The 17,286-nt window shown below is 40.6% G+C and overlaps 1 pseudogene; it reads left to right on the plus strand.

The window, feature by feature from the left end:
* LOC109221590 lies at positions 207-2,266 on the plus strand (annotated as a pseudogene).

Here is a 17,286-nt window from a genome sequence, read left to right on the forward strand (position 1 = left end):
TTTTTCTATTCTCCCACCATATTAATCAATTAAAAGACAAGCAGTAAAAGTTACTAATTTTGTTTTAACTATTATATACTGTACTCCTAGCTATTGTCTAACCATATAAACATAAGCAGTAAAGTTAAGCATAAGCCGGCTGTTTGTAGTTTACTATATGTGTTGCCTATCATATAAACATCCAAATAGGGTTCCTTGATTCAAAGATCAAACCAATAGTATAACAATATGTGCTGCATATAAAGATTTGTGAAGAACAATTATAAACATACTACTTAAGAAATATTTCTGAATTCTCTCAGTTCAGAACTCACAACGTCTAAATTTTGAATTCGCCAATGTTGATGAGCGAGATGGCTGTAAAAGAAGCAGAAAAGCGTTGTGTGGTTTTAGTACCATCTCCATTCCAAGGGCATATAACGCCTATGCTTCAACTGGCTTCTATGATTCATGCTAAGGGATTCTCCATTGTTATAAACCACCCTGAGTTGAATCCTCCAAATAGCTCCAAACATCCTGAGTTTACATTCTTGCCTTTAAGGGATGGCTTGTCAAACGGCGATCCTTCTTTATTGAATCTATTGAACATTATACCAGCAATGAATATGAATTGCAGAGTTCCATTCCAAGACTATTTGGTCCAAATGATGGAAAAACCAGAGCTCTATGGTCAAATATCTTGCATAGTCTATGATCACCTCATGTACTTCACAACTGAAGCGGCTGATCACTTTAAAATTCCAACTATTCTCCTCCGGTCCAGCAGTTGTGCTTATATGGAAGCTACTTGTGCCTTTCTTCAATTCCAGGCAGAAAATTTTACTCCTTTGCCAGGTAGGGTATGGAGAATACTGTGTTTGGTACGTCAAAAAATGTCTTTTATAGGTTTTAATGTATCGTTAATTTGAATAGTGGAAAATCCTTTCTTCAATAAAAATATTTTATCGTTAATAAGAAAAACTGACTCCATTTATGAGCTAGGCATGCATCCTTTGATCAATGAGTTCAACTGTACCAAGTATTTTCGACATGGAACATTTATGTATGTGTATAAACTTAAACCACTAATATTCCAAAAAATATTAAGTTTTGAACCCTTAATTTCAAAAGTAAAATGATTTAGTGCTATAAAACTTAGAAATTGAACACCATCAAGTTTAAATCTAAGCTCTGCCTCCGGGAAGGGTCATCCCAAAGTAACTATTCTACCTTCTTAAAGGCAAATGTAAGGTCTGCGCACACACTACCCTTCCCAGACCCCACTTGTGGGATTATACTGGGTTGTGCAGTCAATAACCTAGAAAATAATTTCTCAAATTAGAGTCTTTCACAAAGTATTGTCACAGCCTGGTCTTGAGCTTTAAGACTAATTTACCTACTTATACAATTACAGAGTCTAAGCTGCTGGATCCAGTGCCCAAAGTAACAGCCCTCAGGTTCAAGGATCTTCCCTTTGTTCTCACTTCCGAAATTCCAGAGCCTCTATTACAGTTACTCGAAAAGTGGCTAACATAGGATCTTCTGTAGCAATCATTGGGAACACTACTGAGAATCTTGAGAATCAAGCATTGTTATGTCTCCGACAACATTATCAAGTTACTATTTTCACAATAGGACCTTTACACAAAATGGCGTCCTCCTTGCAAACCAGTTTAGCAAAGTAGGACGCCAGTTGCATTTCGTGGCTTGATACTCAAGCCACTAACTCTGTTCTTTATGTAAGCCTAGGGAGTATAGTTGTTATGGATAAAAAGGAGTTGATTGAGACGGCTTGGGGATTGTTCAATAGTAACCAACCATTCTTGTGGGTAGTTAGGCCAAGTTCTATAGATGGTTCAACGTCGATTGAACATGGCTTACCTGATGGCTATTTGGAAGCAGTTGGAGATCGAGGTCGTATAGTAAAATGGGCACCACAAAAAGAAGTATTGGCGCATCGTGCAGTTGGAGGATTTTGGAGTCATTGTGGTTGGAATTCGACGTTAGAAAGTATTGTTGCATGATTTGCAGGCCATGTTTTGGTGATCAGAATGTGAATGCAAGATACTTAACGCTCGTATGGAAAGTAGGGCTTGAACTTGGACCTGGTGATCTGACTAGATGTGTCATAGAGAGTAAAATAAGAAAACTTATGGTGGAAAAAGAAGGCAAAGAATTGAGGCAAAGAGTAGTTGATATGAAACAGGAACTCCAGATGTCTTTTCAAGATGGTGGATCGTCACATAATTCCTTGAAGAGTTTAATAGAATTCATCTCTTCATTCTAATCAGAAGAATCTATAAGTTGAAAGATCTTGTGTATTAATATTGTTGCAATGCTAAACAAAGGAACGATATTTAGCTTCAAATTTGTTGTCCTTAGCTAATAAGAGGTTTTTTTTCTTTTTTAGTTTCCCATCCGGTGTCCGGTACCCGCATTGGAGCCCAACTATATCCCGATTCGAGCCGCGTAGGCCCCATTCGGGGGGAAGCGCTCCCTACCAAGTATTTTTCCATACCCAGGGCTCGAACCCGAGACATCTGGTTAAGGGAGGAACAATCTCATCCACTGCACCACATCCTTTGATGGTAATAAGAGGTTATATATATGTCTATTGTCATGCCGTCTCACTATCCATCTCGTTCCTTTTTAACACCTTCAATCATCGTTAGCAACTGTTGCATTTGGAAACTATATATAGGTCTAGCCAAACTATATATCTAAGGCGATCTTTTTCATTTCTTAATTTCACAAATGGTCATATAATTTTGTTTTCTCACAGAAAAATTATAGTATAACTATGACTTTTTTTCACAAAAGTCATGTAACTTTGTTTTCTCACACAAAAATCATAAACTTTCACTAACTCACATAAAAATTATAGTGGTCAGAAAATAAATTTTCCGGTACTATTTCTTATTTTACGTTTTTTTTTATTTTTTATTTTAGTCTAATGAATAATTATGGAATTAAAATAGGAGAAATATGAGTATATTTTTAGCCCTCCAACAATAATAGCCGATAAAATATTTTTTATATATGTGTGTATTGTATACATATAACATACACATTTTATATGTATTTTGGCTATCAAATGCAATTAGTTTCAATCGGCGGGTTAATTTTATATTTTTCCCTTAAAAATAGGAATGATCCAACCCAGCATGACCCAATAACTATATAAGCAAGTTAAAATAATACGAAAAGTGAATTCTTCCCTCATAAAAAACTTACTTCGGAGTGCATGAGATTCTGACAAAAAATAAAGAAGCAAAAGTTATAATTAAAGAGCACTTGAAATAAAAATGTTGTCAATTGGAATAAAAATCTTGAAAAGAAAAATAAAAAATAGAAGTATCATATTTTGAAGGATTTATTATTCACTTTTATTATTATTTTAATTTATATATGAGTATTGGGTCGGGTGGACCATGTTGGGTTAGGTCATCCCTATTTTAATTGGATTATTATTTATTAGACTAAAAATAAAAAATAAAAATCACAAAATAAAAAAATACTACTGAAAAATTGTATTTTTTGATCATTAATTTTTGTGTGAGTTAGTAAAAATTTTATGATTTTTGTGTGAGAAAATATAGTTATATGATTTTTGTGTGAGAAAGCAAAGTTATATGACTTTGATGAAAAAAAGTCGTAGTTATATGACCATTTTGTGAAATTTACCCTTTTCGTAGATATACAACCACATCTTCATCAATGCATACGTGAATTTGTAGCATCAAGGTAGCAGCACGTTTCGAACTCGATGAATAACGGACCACTCTCTACCTCGCTCTACTTACATGTAGGTTAAATGTAGGTTTTTTTCTGTGTCAAAGTGCAAACCCTGACATGCAATCTAAATCACAATTTGTTTTCTTACTTCTAGGCCAAACTCAATGGGCAAAATATACAAAAAGATTTTTCAACCACATAAAGATAGTAGTACTTTATATCCTAATTTAGACAACACTATTCCATCTTAAATGTGATGACCTTTTGTTTTTAAAATGAATTCTGCGTTCTGAGGCCTTATAATCCTTTTTTAGCATCACCTCAATTTGCGTGCGTAGTACGGGCGCGTAGTCGAAAAGCCTATATATGAAAATCTGTGAAAAATGATAAATTTTGATTATAAAATGAATTAATTTGACTTCGGTCAACGTTTTGGGTAAACGGATCCAGACCCGTAATTTGACGGTCCCAGAGGGTCCGTAGGAAAATATGGGACTCGGGCGTATGCCCAAAATCGAATTCCGAGGTCCCAAGCCCGAGAAATGAATTTTTAAAGAAAATTATTTTCTGGAATTGTTTATAAGGTTTGGAAATGAATTTTGATTAGAACATGTTGGTATCGGACCCGTATTTTGATTCCGGCGCCCGGTACAGGTCTTATATATGATTTAAGATAATTCTGTGAAGTTTGGTAAGAAACGGAATCCGTTTGACGTGATTCGGACCTTAAATGCAAATTTGATATTTAAAGAAGTTTTGAGAAATTTCATTGATCTTGAGGTTTAATTCGATGTTCATGATGTTATTTTGGTGATTTGAGTGCACGAATAAGTCCGTATGATATTTTTGAGGTTGTGTGCATATTGGGTTTAGAGCCCCGAGGGCTTGGGTGAGTTTTGGATAGGCCACGGGGTGCATTTTGAACTTAGAAAATTGCAGGATTTTTGCTGGTGTGATCAGGCCTGCTGGCTTCGCACTCGCAAATGCGAGGGCATGGTCGCAAATGCGAACCAGCCCAGGCCTGCCTTATCTCGCAAATGCGAGTTATGTTTCGCAATTTTCGGCCTCGCAAATGCGAGGATCCCCTTCGCAAATGCGAAACTTCTCAGCTTGGCCAGTGATCGCAAATGCGACCAATGTGTCGCAAATGCGGCTGTCGCAAATGCGACATTTCTTTCGCAAATGCGATAGTCCAGCAATTGCGAACCCCTGTTCACAATTCCCATATCAGAGACCTGCAACTTTTATACTTAGACGATTTTAAAACCCATTTTTTCATATTCTCTCAAACATAAAGACACTTAGGCGATTTTTCAAGGATTTCTTCTTCTCCAAATCAATTGTAAGTCGTTTTTAACTAACTTTCTTCAATTCTTAACATCTTTTAACATGATTTCAACTTCAAATCAATGATTTTCATGGAGGAAATTGGGTGTTTTGGGTAGACCTAGGTTTTTCAAAAAAAATTAGGGACTTGGACATCGATTTGAGGTCCGATTTCAAAACAAATTATATATTTGAGTTTGTGGGGGAATGGGTGATCGGGTTTTGGTTCGAACATCGAGTTTTGACCATGTGGGCCCGGGGGCGATTTTTTGGACTTTTTGGTTAAACCTTTGAAAAATTCATTATGCATTCGAATTGATTCATTTAGCGTTTATTAATGTAATTAAGTAACTTGTGACTAGATACGAACGAATTGGTGGTGGAATCGAGGGGTAAAGCTATAATTGAAGCGTGAATTGTGTTTGTGGCATCGAGGTAAGTGTTTGGTCTAACCTTAGCTTGAGGGATTAGGAGTTGAGTCCTATTTGCTATGTGGTAATTGTTGAGTACGACGTATAGGCATGGTGACGAGTATCTATACGTTGGTGTCTAGCATGGCCGTGGGTCTTATATTGTGATTTTTCATGACTTCGTTGTATCTCTCATGCCTTGGTGATGGTTTCTATATGTTGTGTAAAGTTTGTGGAAGGAATTGTGACCTATGAAGATTAAGGAGCGTTGGCTCAAGTTGTGTAACTAATTGTAAAAGTGTAAGTGATAATCGAATCTCTAGAGCATTGGTTCGAGTTATGAAGTGAATTGTGAAGTAAAAGTGAGAAAGAAAAGAAGTTATTATGTTGACACCCTTGCCGGGCTATTGTTGATTTATTGGTTATCTCCCTTGCCGGGATGTTGATATTTGTTGAATTGTTGTTCCCTTGCCAGGATTTATTTGTTGAATTGTTGCTCCCTTGCCGGGATCTTTATTACAATTTCATTTATTCCCTTGCCCAATTGTTCGTGATTATTGTTTGGGTGAGGAAGAGCGTTAAAGCATGAAGGGTGATGTGGTGCATTGTTTGTTTTGTGAGGAAAAAGTACAAAGCACGAAGGGTGATGCCGTGTATTGTTGTGAGGAAAGAGTGTAAAGCACGAAGGGTGATGTCGTGTCACACGATGTACCATTCCGTGCCGATATTATTGATTATCTGGTGAGGAAAGAGAGTAAAAGCACGAAGGGTGATGCCGTGCACATTTTTATTATATGATTGCCTTGGTGAGGACGAGAGTAAAAGCACGAAGGGCGATGTCGTGCATTTATTGATTTTTGATCCTTTGTTAATATCCGAGTTATGTTATTTCTTTCGTTTATTTGATGTCTTTCTAATTGGATTTGTTATCTCCCTCACTGCATTCTCCCCCTCCCATTTTGACTGGTTGTTCCTATATTTCTTTTCCACTGTACATATATTTGAACTACACAGGTTTATGTGGTAGTCTGGTCTAGCCTCGTCACTACCTCGCCGAGGTTAGGCTAGGCACTTACCATCACATGGGGTCGGTTGTGCTGATGCTACACTCTGCACTCTTTTGTGCAGATCCCACTGCTGTTGACTTTGGACCGTAGTTTGGAGGCCACCTTCAGTCCACGCGGAGATCCAAGGTAGACCTGCAGGCGTCCGCAAGCCCTGGCGTCTCCTCTATCCCTATTTCCTGTTTCATTTTCCTTATATTCAGAAATAGTGTATTGATAATTTCTTTCAGACCCTTAATTTGTAGTAGTCTTAGATCGTCTGTGAAACTGTGATACCAGTTCTGGGTAGTCGAGACTCAAACAGTTGTATTAGATATTCATGTTCAGATAGCTTATTGCTTCTTTCTTCCGCTTTTGTTTAAATTTCGCTGTTTAAATGTTATTATTCGAAGTTGTTAATGAATATAAAATGAGTAAAAAGGTAAATTGTGCAATTAATTGGCTTGCCTAACTCGTATTAGTAGGCTCCATCACGACTCCCGAGGGTGGGAATCCGGAGACGTCTGTATTTATCCCCCAAAGGCTACAGAGTTAGGAAAATTTCACATCTTTTCTTCCTGTCGTGCGGTTTGGTTTCTCAATGCTGATTGAATTTCTATTCTGTTCTCTCGCAGATGCCGAGAACGCGTGCTTCCTCATCCGCTGACCAGCAGCCCGAGCCCCCAGCAGCAGCTCCCACGAGGGGCAGAGGGGTGAGGCCGAGGCCGTGCTAGAGGCCGAGGTAGGGGTAGAGCTCATCCCCGAGCAGCAGCACCAACAGCGGAGCCTCAGGTTGATTTTGATGGTGAGGTTCCGGCCCCAGCGACTCCGGTGGGCCTAGCTCAGGCCCCGGAGGGGTTTATTGCCACCCCAGTTCTTCAGGATGCTCTGGTTCGATAGTGGGCCTTATGGAGAGTGTCACCCGGGCAGGTTTGCTTCCTATAGCACCAACCGTCTCTCAGGCTGGAGGAGGAGCCCAGACTCATACTACTCGCACTCCAGATCAGGTAGCTCCCCAGTTTCAGACTCCAGCAGTTCAGCCAGTTAGAGCAGCTCAGCCGGGTGTGGTAGCCCAGGCCGGTGATGGAGCGGCTATGTCTGTCGATGCTTTGTGGAGGTTAGACAGGTTCACCAAGCTCTTCACTACTACTTTCAGCGGTGCATCTACTAAGGATCCCCAAGATTATCTAGACAGCTGTCATAAGGTTCTCAGGAATATGGGGATAGTTGAGACCAATGGGGTCGATTTTGCCATTTTTTGCTTGTCTGGGTGCGCCAAGACTTGGTGGAGAGATTATTGCTTGGCTAGACCAGTCGGATCACCAGCCTTGACTTGGGAGCAGTTCACGCAGCTATTTCTGGAGAAGTTTCTCTCTATCACACAGAGAGAGGCCTATCGGAAGCAGTTTGAGCGTCTCCAGCAGGGTTCCATGACTGTCACCCAGTATGAGACCAGATTCATCGATTTGGCTCGTCATGCTCTTATCATACTTCCCACCGAGAGAGAGGGGGTGAGGAGGTTCATTGATGGACTTATTCAGCCGATTCGTCTTTAGATGGCTAGAGAGGCTGGGGAGTGAGATATCTTTCCAGGAGGCGGCCAATGTGGCCAGGAGAGTGGAGATGGTTTTGTCACAGGGAGGTGGTCATAGGTCGGACAAGAGGCCTAGTCATTTAGGCAGATTCAGTGGTACCTCGTATGGAGGTAGAGATTCGTATGGTAGAGGCCATCCTCCTAGGACCTTTCAGTCGACACTTCAGGTTTCTCACGGTGCTTCAGGTGGTCGTGGTCCTCAGATGCAGCATTCTGATCAGCAGTCCTACAGTGCACCACCAGCTCCTATCAGCGCACCGCCGCTTTAGAGTTTTCGGGGTGGTCATCCAGGTCGTCGGGGTCAGCAGTCTCAACAGCCGAGGTCTTGCTACACTTGTGGTGATATGGGTCACATTGCTAGGTTTTGCCCTCGAGCACCGAGTAGCTCTCATCTTCAGGGTTCCTGTGCTATGGTTCAGGCACTGAGTGTTCCACAGACCGCCCAGCTAGCTAGAGGTAGGGGTAGAGATGCTAGAGGTGGAGGTAGAGGTCCTAGAGGTGGAGCTCAGGCCGCTAGAGGTAGAGGCCAGCCAGCGACAGACCGTCCCAGAGATGTGGTTCAGGGTGGTAGGGCCCAGCCCCGATGTTATGCTTTTCCAGCCAGGCCCGAGGATGAGGCTTTCGATGTAGTTATTACAGGTACCGTTCTGGTTTGTGATAGAGATGCTTAAATGTTATTTGATCCAGGGTCTACATACTCGTATGTGTTATCTTATTTTGCACCGTATCTGGTCATGCCTAGTGATTCCTTGAGTGCTCCTGTTTATGTGTCTACACCGGTGGGTGATTCCATTGTGGTAGATCAAGTCTATCATTCATGTATAGTTGTGATTGGAGGTCTTGAGACTCGTGTAGATTTACTTCTTCTGGACATGGTTGATTTCGATGTTATATTGGGGATGGACTGGTTATCACCTTATCACGCTATCTTGGACTGTCACGCCAAGACTGTGACCTTAGCCTTACCGGGTTTACCTCGTTTGGAGTGGAGAGGGACTCCTGGTCATTCTACCTGTAGTGTTATCTCCTATGTGAAGGCTCGGCGTATGGTCGAGAAGGGGTGTTTGGCCTATTTAGCCTATGTTCATGATTCTAGTGCTGAGGTTCCTTCTATTGAGTCTGTGCCCGTTGTCCATGAGTTTCCTAAGGAATTCCCTTCAGACCTGCTGGGTATGCCACCTGACAGGGATATTGACTTTTATATTGATTTGGCTCCGGGCACTCAGCCCATTTCTATCCCGCCGTATCGTATGGCCTCGCCTGAGTTGAAAGAGTTGAAGGAACAGTTGCAAGACTTGCTTGAAAAGGGTTTCATTAGGCCCAGTGTTTCGCCTTGGGGTGCGCCGGTGTTGTTTGTTAAGAAGAAGGATGGATCGATGTGAATGTGTATAGATTACCGGCAATTTAACAAGGTTACGATCAAGAATAAGTATCCGCTGCCGAGGATTGATGATTTGTTCGATCAGCTTCAGGGTGCCAAGGTATTTTCAAAGATTGACTTGAGATATGGCTACCATCAGTTGAGGATTAGGGCATCCGATGTCCCTAAGATAGCTTTCCGCACTCGGTACGGGCATTATGAGTTCTTGGTGATGTCATTCGGGTTGACAAATGCCCCAGCAACTTTTATGGATTTGATGAACCGAGTGTTCAGGCCTTACTTGGATTCGTTTGTGATAGTCTTTATTAATGATATTTTAATATATTCCCGCAGTCGGGAGGAGCACGAGCAGCACCTTAGAGTGGTTCTTCAGACACTGAGAGATAGTCAATTATATGCTAAGTTTTCGAAGTGTGAGTTCTGGTTGAGTTCAGTTGCATTCCTGGGTCATGTGGTGTCAGCAGAGGGTATTCAGGTTGATCCGAAGAAGATTGAGGCAGTCAAGAACTGGCCTCGACCAGCATCAGCCATAGAGATCCGGAGTTTCTTGGGTTTGGCAGGCTACTACCGTCGGTTCGTAGAGGGGTTTTCATCTATCGCAGCCCCGATGACCAGGTTGACCCAGAATGGTTCCCAGTTCAGATGGTCGGACAAGTGTGAGGCGAGCTTTCAGAAGCTCAAGACAGCTCTGACTATGGCACCGGTGTTGGTTTTGCCCACAGGTTCAGGGCCTTATACAGTTTATTGTGATGCATGTATTGGACTTGGTGCAGTGTTGATGCAGGATGGCAAGGTCATTGCCTAGGCTTCGTGGCAGTTGAAGATTCATGAGAAGAACTATCCGGTTCATGATTGGGAGTTGGCAGCCATTGTTCACGCATTAAAGATTTGGAGGCATTATCTGTATGGCATGGCATGTGAGGTGTTCACGGATCACAATCGTCTGCAGTATTTGTTCAAGTAAAAGGAGTTGAATTTGAGGCAGAGAAGGTGGTTGGAGTTGTTGAAAGACTATGATATCACCATTTTATATCATCCTGGGAAGGCCAATGTGGTGGCCGATGCCCTGAGTAGGTAGTCAACCTGTATGGGCAGTTTAGCTTATATTCCGGTCGGTGAGAGACCGCTTGCTTTGGATGTTCAGGCTTTGGCCAACCAGTTCGTGAGGTTGGATGTTTCATAGCCCAGCCGTGTGTTAGCTTGCACAGTCGCTCGTTCTTCATTATTAGAGCGTATCCGAGTATGATGATCCCCATTTGTGTGTCCTCAGAGACATGGTGCAGCACGGAGGTGCCAAGCAGGTTACCCTAGGTGATGATGGAGTTTTGAGATTTCAGGGTCGAGTTTGTGTGCCTAATGTGGATGGTCTTCGAGAGTTGATTTTAGAGGAGGCCCATAGCTCCCGGTACTCTATTCATCCGGGCGCCGCAAAGATGTATCAGGACTTGCGGCTGCATTATTGGTGGCGGAGAATAAAGAAGGATATCGTTGCATACGTGGCTCGGTGTTTAAATTGTCAGCAGGTTAAGTACGAGCATCAGAGGCCAGGTGGTTCATTTCAGAAGATTGAGATTCCTGAGTGGAAGTAGGAGCGTATCACTATGGACTTCGTTACTGGACTTCCACGAACTCAGAAGAAGTTCGATGCAGTGTGGGTCATTGTTGATAGGTTGACCAAGTCAGCGCACTTTATTCCTGTGGCAGTCTCATATTCTTTCGAGAGGTTATCTGAGATCTATATCTGGGAGATTGTTCGTCTTCATGGTGTGCCCGTGTCTATTATTCCGGATCGAGGTACGCAGTTTACCTCCCATTTCTAGAAAGCAGTTCAGCGAGAGTTGGGCACGCAGGTTGAGTTGAGCACAGCATTTCATCCTCGGACGGACGGGCAGTCCGAGCAGACCATTCAGATTTTGGAGGATATGCTCCGAGCTTGTGTCATTGACTTTGGAGGCTCGTGGGATCAGTTTTTGCCTTTAGCAGAGTTTGCCTACAATAACAGCTACCAGTCGAGTATTCAGATGGCTCCCTATGAGGCTTTATATGGTAGACGGTGTCGGTCTCCAGTTGGATGGTTTGAGCGGGGAGAGGCTCGGTTGTTGGGTACGGATTTGGTTCAGGATGCCTTGGACAAGGTCAGGGTTATTCAGGATAGGCTTTGTACAGCTCAGTCCAGGCAGAAGAGTTATGCTGACCGCAAGGTTCGTGATTTGGCATTCATGGTCGGTGAGCAGGTATTGCTTCGAGTGTCGCCTATGAAGGGCGTGATGAGATTTGGGAAGAAGCGCAAGCTTAGCTCTAGGTTCATTGGCCCGTTTGAGATTCTTGATCGAGTGGGAGAGGTGGCTTATAGACTTGCATTGTCGCCGAGCTTATCAGTCGTGCATCCAGTGTTTCATGTGTCCATGCTTCGGAAGTATCACGGCGATCCATCCCACGTGTTAGATTTCAGCACTGTCCAGTTGGACAAGGACTTGTCTTATGAGGAGGAGCCGTTAGCTATTCTAGATCGGCAGGTTCGTCAGTTGAGATCGAAGAGTTTTCCTTCTGTTCGTGTGCAGTGGAGAGGTCAGCCTGCTGAGGCATCGACCTGGGAGTCCGATATGCGGAGCCATTATCCCCATCTTTTCCCCGACTCAGGTACTTCCTTCTTCTGTCCGTTCGAGGACGAACGGTTATTTTAGAGGTGGAGAATGTGATGACCCAAAAGGTCATCAATTGTTTTTAAAATGAATTTTACGTTTCGAGGCCTTAAAAACCTCTTTTAGCATCACCTCAATTTGCGTGCGTAGTCCGGGTGCGTAGCTGGAAAGCCTATATGTGAAAATCTGTAAAAAAATGATAAATTTTGGCTATAAAATAAATTAATTTGACTTCGGTCAATGTTTTGGATAAACGGACCCGTGATTTGACGGTCCCGGAGGGTCCGTAGGAAAATATGGGACTTGGGCGTATGCCCAAAATCGAATTCCGAGGTCCCAAGCCCGAGAAATGAATTTTTAAAGAAAATTGTTTTTTGGAATTGTTTATAAGGTTTGGAAATGAATTTTGATTAGAACATGTTGGTAACGGGCCCGTATTTTGGTTCCGGCGCCCGGTACAGGTCTTATATATGATTTAAGATAATTCTGTGAAGTTTGGTAAGAAACGGAATCCGTTTGACGTGATTCGGACCTTAAATGCAAATTTGATGTTTAAAGAAGTTTTGAGAAATTTCATTGATCTTGAGGTTTAATTCGATGTTCATGATGTTATTTTGGTGACTTGAGTGCACGAATAAGTCCGTAGGATGTTTTTGAGATTGTGTGCATATTGGGTTTGGAGCCCCAAGGGCTCGGGTGAGTTTTGGATGGGCCACGGGGTGCATTTTGAACTTAGAAAATTGCAGGATTTTTGCTGGTGTGATCAGGCCTGCAAGCTTCGCATTTGCGAAGCCTGGCTCGCAAATGCGAGGGCATGGTCGCGAATGCGAACCAGCCCAGGCCTGCCTTATCTCGCAAATGCGAGTTATGTTTCGCAATTTCCGGCCTCGCAAATGCGGGGATCCCCTTCGCAAATGCGAAGCTTCTCAGCTTGGCCAGTGATCGCAAATGCGACCAATGTGTCGCAAATGCGGTTGCCGCAAATGCGACATTTCTTTCGCAAATGCGAAAGTCCAGCATTTCTGAAGGGTTCACAATTGTGAACCCCTATTCGCAATTCCAATATCAGAGACCTGCAACTTTTATACTTAGACGATATTAAAACCCATTTTTTCATATTCTCTCAAATATAAACACACTTAGGCGATTTTTCAAGGATTTCTTCTTCTCCAAATCAATTGTAAGTCGTTTTTAACTAACTTTCTTCAATTTTTAACATCTTTTAACATGATTTCAACTTCAAATCAATGATTTTCTTGGAGGAAATTGGGTGTTTTGGGTAGAACCTAGGTTTTTCAAAAATAATTAGGGATTTGGACATCGATTTGAGGTCCGATTTCAAAATAAATTATATATTTGAGTTCGTGGGGGAATGGGTGATCGGGTTTTGGTTCGAACTTCGGGTTTTGACCATGTGGACCCGGGGGTGATTTTTTTGACTTTTTGGGTAAACCTTTGGAAAATTTATTTTTATGCATTCGAATTGATTCATTTAGCGTTTATTAATATAATTAAGTAACTTGTGACTAGATACAAACGAATTGGTGGTAGAATCGAGGGGTAAAGCTATAATTGAAGCGTGAATTGTGTTTGTGGCATCGAGGTAAGTGTTTGGTCTAAACTTAGCTTGAGAGATTAGGAGCTGAGTCCTATTTGCTATGTGGTAATTGTTGAGTACGACGTATAGGCATGGTGACGAGTATCTATACGTTGGTGTCTAGCATGGCCGTGGGTCTTATATTGTGATTTTTCATGACTTCGTTGTATCTCTCATGCCTTGGTGATGGTTTCTATATGTTGTGTAAAGTTTGTGGAAGGAATTGTGACCTATGAACATTAAGGAGCGTTGGCTCAAGTTGTGTAACGGATTGTGAAAGTGTAAGTGATAATCGAATCTCTAGAGCATTGGCTCGAGTTATGAAGTGAATTGTGAAGTAAAAGTGAGAAAGAAAAGAAGTTATTATGTTGACACCCTTGCCGGGCTATTGTTGATTTATTGGTTATCTCCCTTGCCGGGGTATTGATATTTGTTGAATTGTTGTTCCCTTGCCAGGATTTATTTGTTGAATTGTTGCTCCCTTGTCGGGATCTTTACTACAATTTCATTTAATCCCTTGCCCTATTGTTCGTGATTGTTGTTTGGGTGAGGAAGAGCGTTAAAGCACAAAGGGTGATGCCGTGCATTGTTTGTTTTGTGAGGGAAGAGTATAAAGCACGAAGGGTGATGCCGTGTATTGTTGTGAGGAAAGAGTGTAAAGCACAAAGGGTGATGTCGTGCCGCACCATGTATCATTCAGTGCCGATATTATTGATTATCTGGTGAGGAAAGAGATTAAAAGCACGAAGGGTGATGTCGTGCACGTTTTTATTATATGATTGCCTTGGTGAGGACGAGAGTAAAAGCACGAAGGGTGATGCCGTGCATTTATTGATTTCTGATCCTTTGTTAATATCCAAGTTATGTTGTTTCTTTCGTTTATTTGATGTCTTTCTAATCGGATTTGTTATCTCCCCCACAACATGCTCCCCCTCCCATTTTGACTGGTTGTTCCTGTATTTCTTTTCCGATGTACATATATTTGAACTGCACAGGTTTATGTGGTAGTCTGGTCTAGCCTCGTCACTACCTCGCCGAGGTTAGGCTAGGCACTTACCAGCACATGGGGTCCGTTGTGCTGATGCTATACTCTGCACTCTTTTGTGCAAATTCCAGTGCTGTTGACTTTGGACCGTAGTTTGGAGGCCACCTTCAGTCCACGCGGAGATCCAAGGTAGACCTGCAGGCGTCCGCAGGCCCTGGCGTCTCCTCTATCCTTATTTCCTGTTTCATTTTCCTTATATTCATAAACAGTGTATTGATAATTTCTTTCAGGCCCTTTATTTGTAGTAGTCTTAGATCGTCTGTGAAACTGTGACACCAGTTCTGGGTAGTCGAGACTCAAACAGTTGTATTAGATATTTATGTTCAGATAGCTTATTGCTTCTTTCTTCCGCTTATGTTTAAATTTCGCTGTTTAAATGTTATTATTCGAAGTTGTTAATGAATATAAAATAAGTAAAAAGGTAAATTGTGCAATTAATTGACTTGCCTAGCTCGTATTAGTAGGCGCCATCACGACTCCCAAGGGTGGGAATCCGGGTCGTGACATTAAAACATCCCGACATGGTTGACACTTGACACAATTAAATTACTTTCACAACTTACAATTATCTAAAATCATTTACATACTTAAATTGAAAAGTTTATGAGATATTTTCACTACCAATGTAACTTTGCAATCACTACATTCATACTTGCTCCTATGGATGTACCAAATGAACCGGAAAATTGCACCAAATTAAAAAGTCAAACCAAACCGATTAAAAAATCGGACTAGGTTTGGTTTGATTTGGTTTGGTATTGAGTAAAAGAATCCGAACCAAACCGACATATAAATATATAATTTTTATATATATTTTTAAGATTTTATAATAGAATTTTCTTTAAAAAATATCTTGAAATATTTGGGATTATCTTGCGAGATATAATATTTAATAGTATATGAAGTTGTCCATATTTATTAACTTTAAATAATGGGTTTTCTGATCACTTTCTCATCAAGTATTACTGAAATGCGTCAATCTCTTTGTTCTTCCATATTCATATTATATGTTAAGATCTACTAAATTATTATATCTTTTTCGAATGTGAAGTGATTATTATTATTATTTAGGTATCATATTAATTTTTATGTTTAATTACTAAATTCGGTTAACCTTGAAAGTGTACATCAACGAAACATTATTGTCAGACGACTAAAAAAAATAACTATTATGCGTTACTCATAAAAAAAAATTTAATATATAATATGTTTGTCAATTTTTTATATTTCTACTAAACATATATTTACTTATAAAAATTTTAACAAAGTAAGATTAAAATAATATTTAAGTAACAAAAAATCCGAAAAATCCGACAAAACCGAACCAATCCAAATCGATATAGCTGGTTTGGTTCAATTTTGATAAAAAAAACCGAACCAACCGGTCCATGTACACCATGGAATGCTTCCACTACCATTAAATGTGTCCATAAGTCAAGTTAACATCTTAAGCTCCAATCTCCATACCAACCATAAGTTTACATATAAATACTCAGAAGGGAGAATAATTGGTAATTAAAAAAAGAAGATAAAGAGACACAAGTTTCTAGTTGCAAAATTTCAATGCCAATTGTCCATAAACCAAAAAGTAATATAAATTGAGAGAAAAAGAGCCCACATTTGCGTAATATGGGGTTCAACTTGTTTTAAGATCATAATATAATGGGGTTAGAAGCGGATAATTGTATATGGGCCACTCACTATTTTTGACTGTTTTTTCCCAACTATACTATATTATAAATTTATTTATTCCACGCTTGAATCTATTCCACCGCAAACTATCGAATATACTACTGCAAGATCATCCGGCTTTTGTTGTTATTGCTCTCACTTGTCACTACGCCACCTCAGCAGTTGGGACCCCCTAACCTTTTCTATCTATATTGAAACCTGTTAATCCATTAAAAACTCTATTGACGCCCATAAAAAAGTTTTGAATCTTTGAATTTGAAAATCGGATTTTGCAAAAGTATTATTTATTTGGATTGGGTGTTGTTGCAAATAATTGATAATATCCTTTGGAGTTTATATCTCAATTTTAAATAGAAACTCGAAAAAGAAAACATAAATAAATTGTATATATATTTTACATGCCGGGTGTACAAACGACGTAGAAAATATATACAACTAACACAATTATATACAAGTTGTATGTAAGTTCTAGCTTTTTTCCCAATTCTGTACAACAAAATTACATTTAAGTTGTATATAATTGTAGTTTTTGACAGAATTTGTATACATTTTAAAAACTATAGCTATTTTTTGTAAATGAAAAAACCTAGTTAAAACCGAGTAAATAAGTTTATAATTTCATATATATATAAAAAAAAAAAAAAAAAAAACCTTTTTTTTCATGAGTCTCTTGTCAAAGTGGGACAAATGGTTGCACGGTTGATGTACCCAGCCCATATGTTATAGACCAACCTAAAAACGTTAGAGAATCTGACGGCGTCAATGAGGGCTGCATTTTAAGATGCTACGCTACGCGGTGCGTTTGTGGATGGAGCCACCGGGCCATATGGCTCAGAAGCGCC

The sequence above is a fragment of the Nicotiana attenuata genome, chromosome 2, assembly GCF_001879085.1.
Source record: "Nicotiana attenuata strain UT chromosome 2, NIATTr2, whole genome shotgun sequence".
In the NCBI taxonomy this organism is placed as follows: Eukaryota; Viridiplantae; Streptophyta; class Magnoliopsida; order Solanales; family Solanaceae; genus Nicotiana; species Nicotiana attenuata.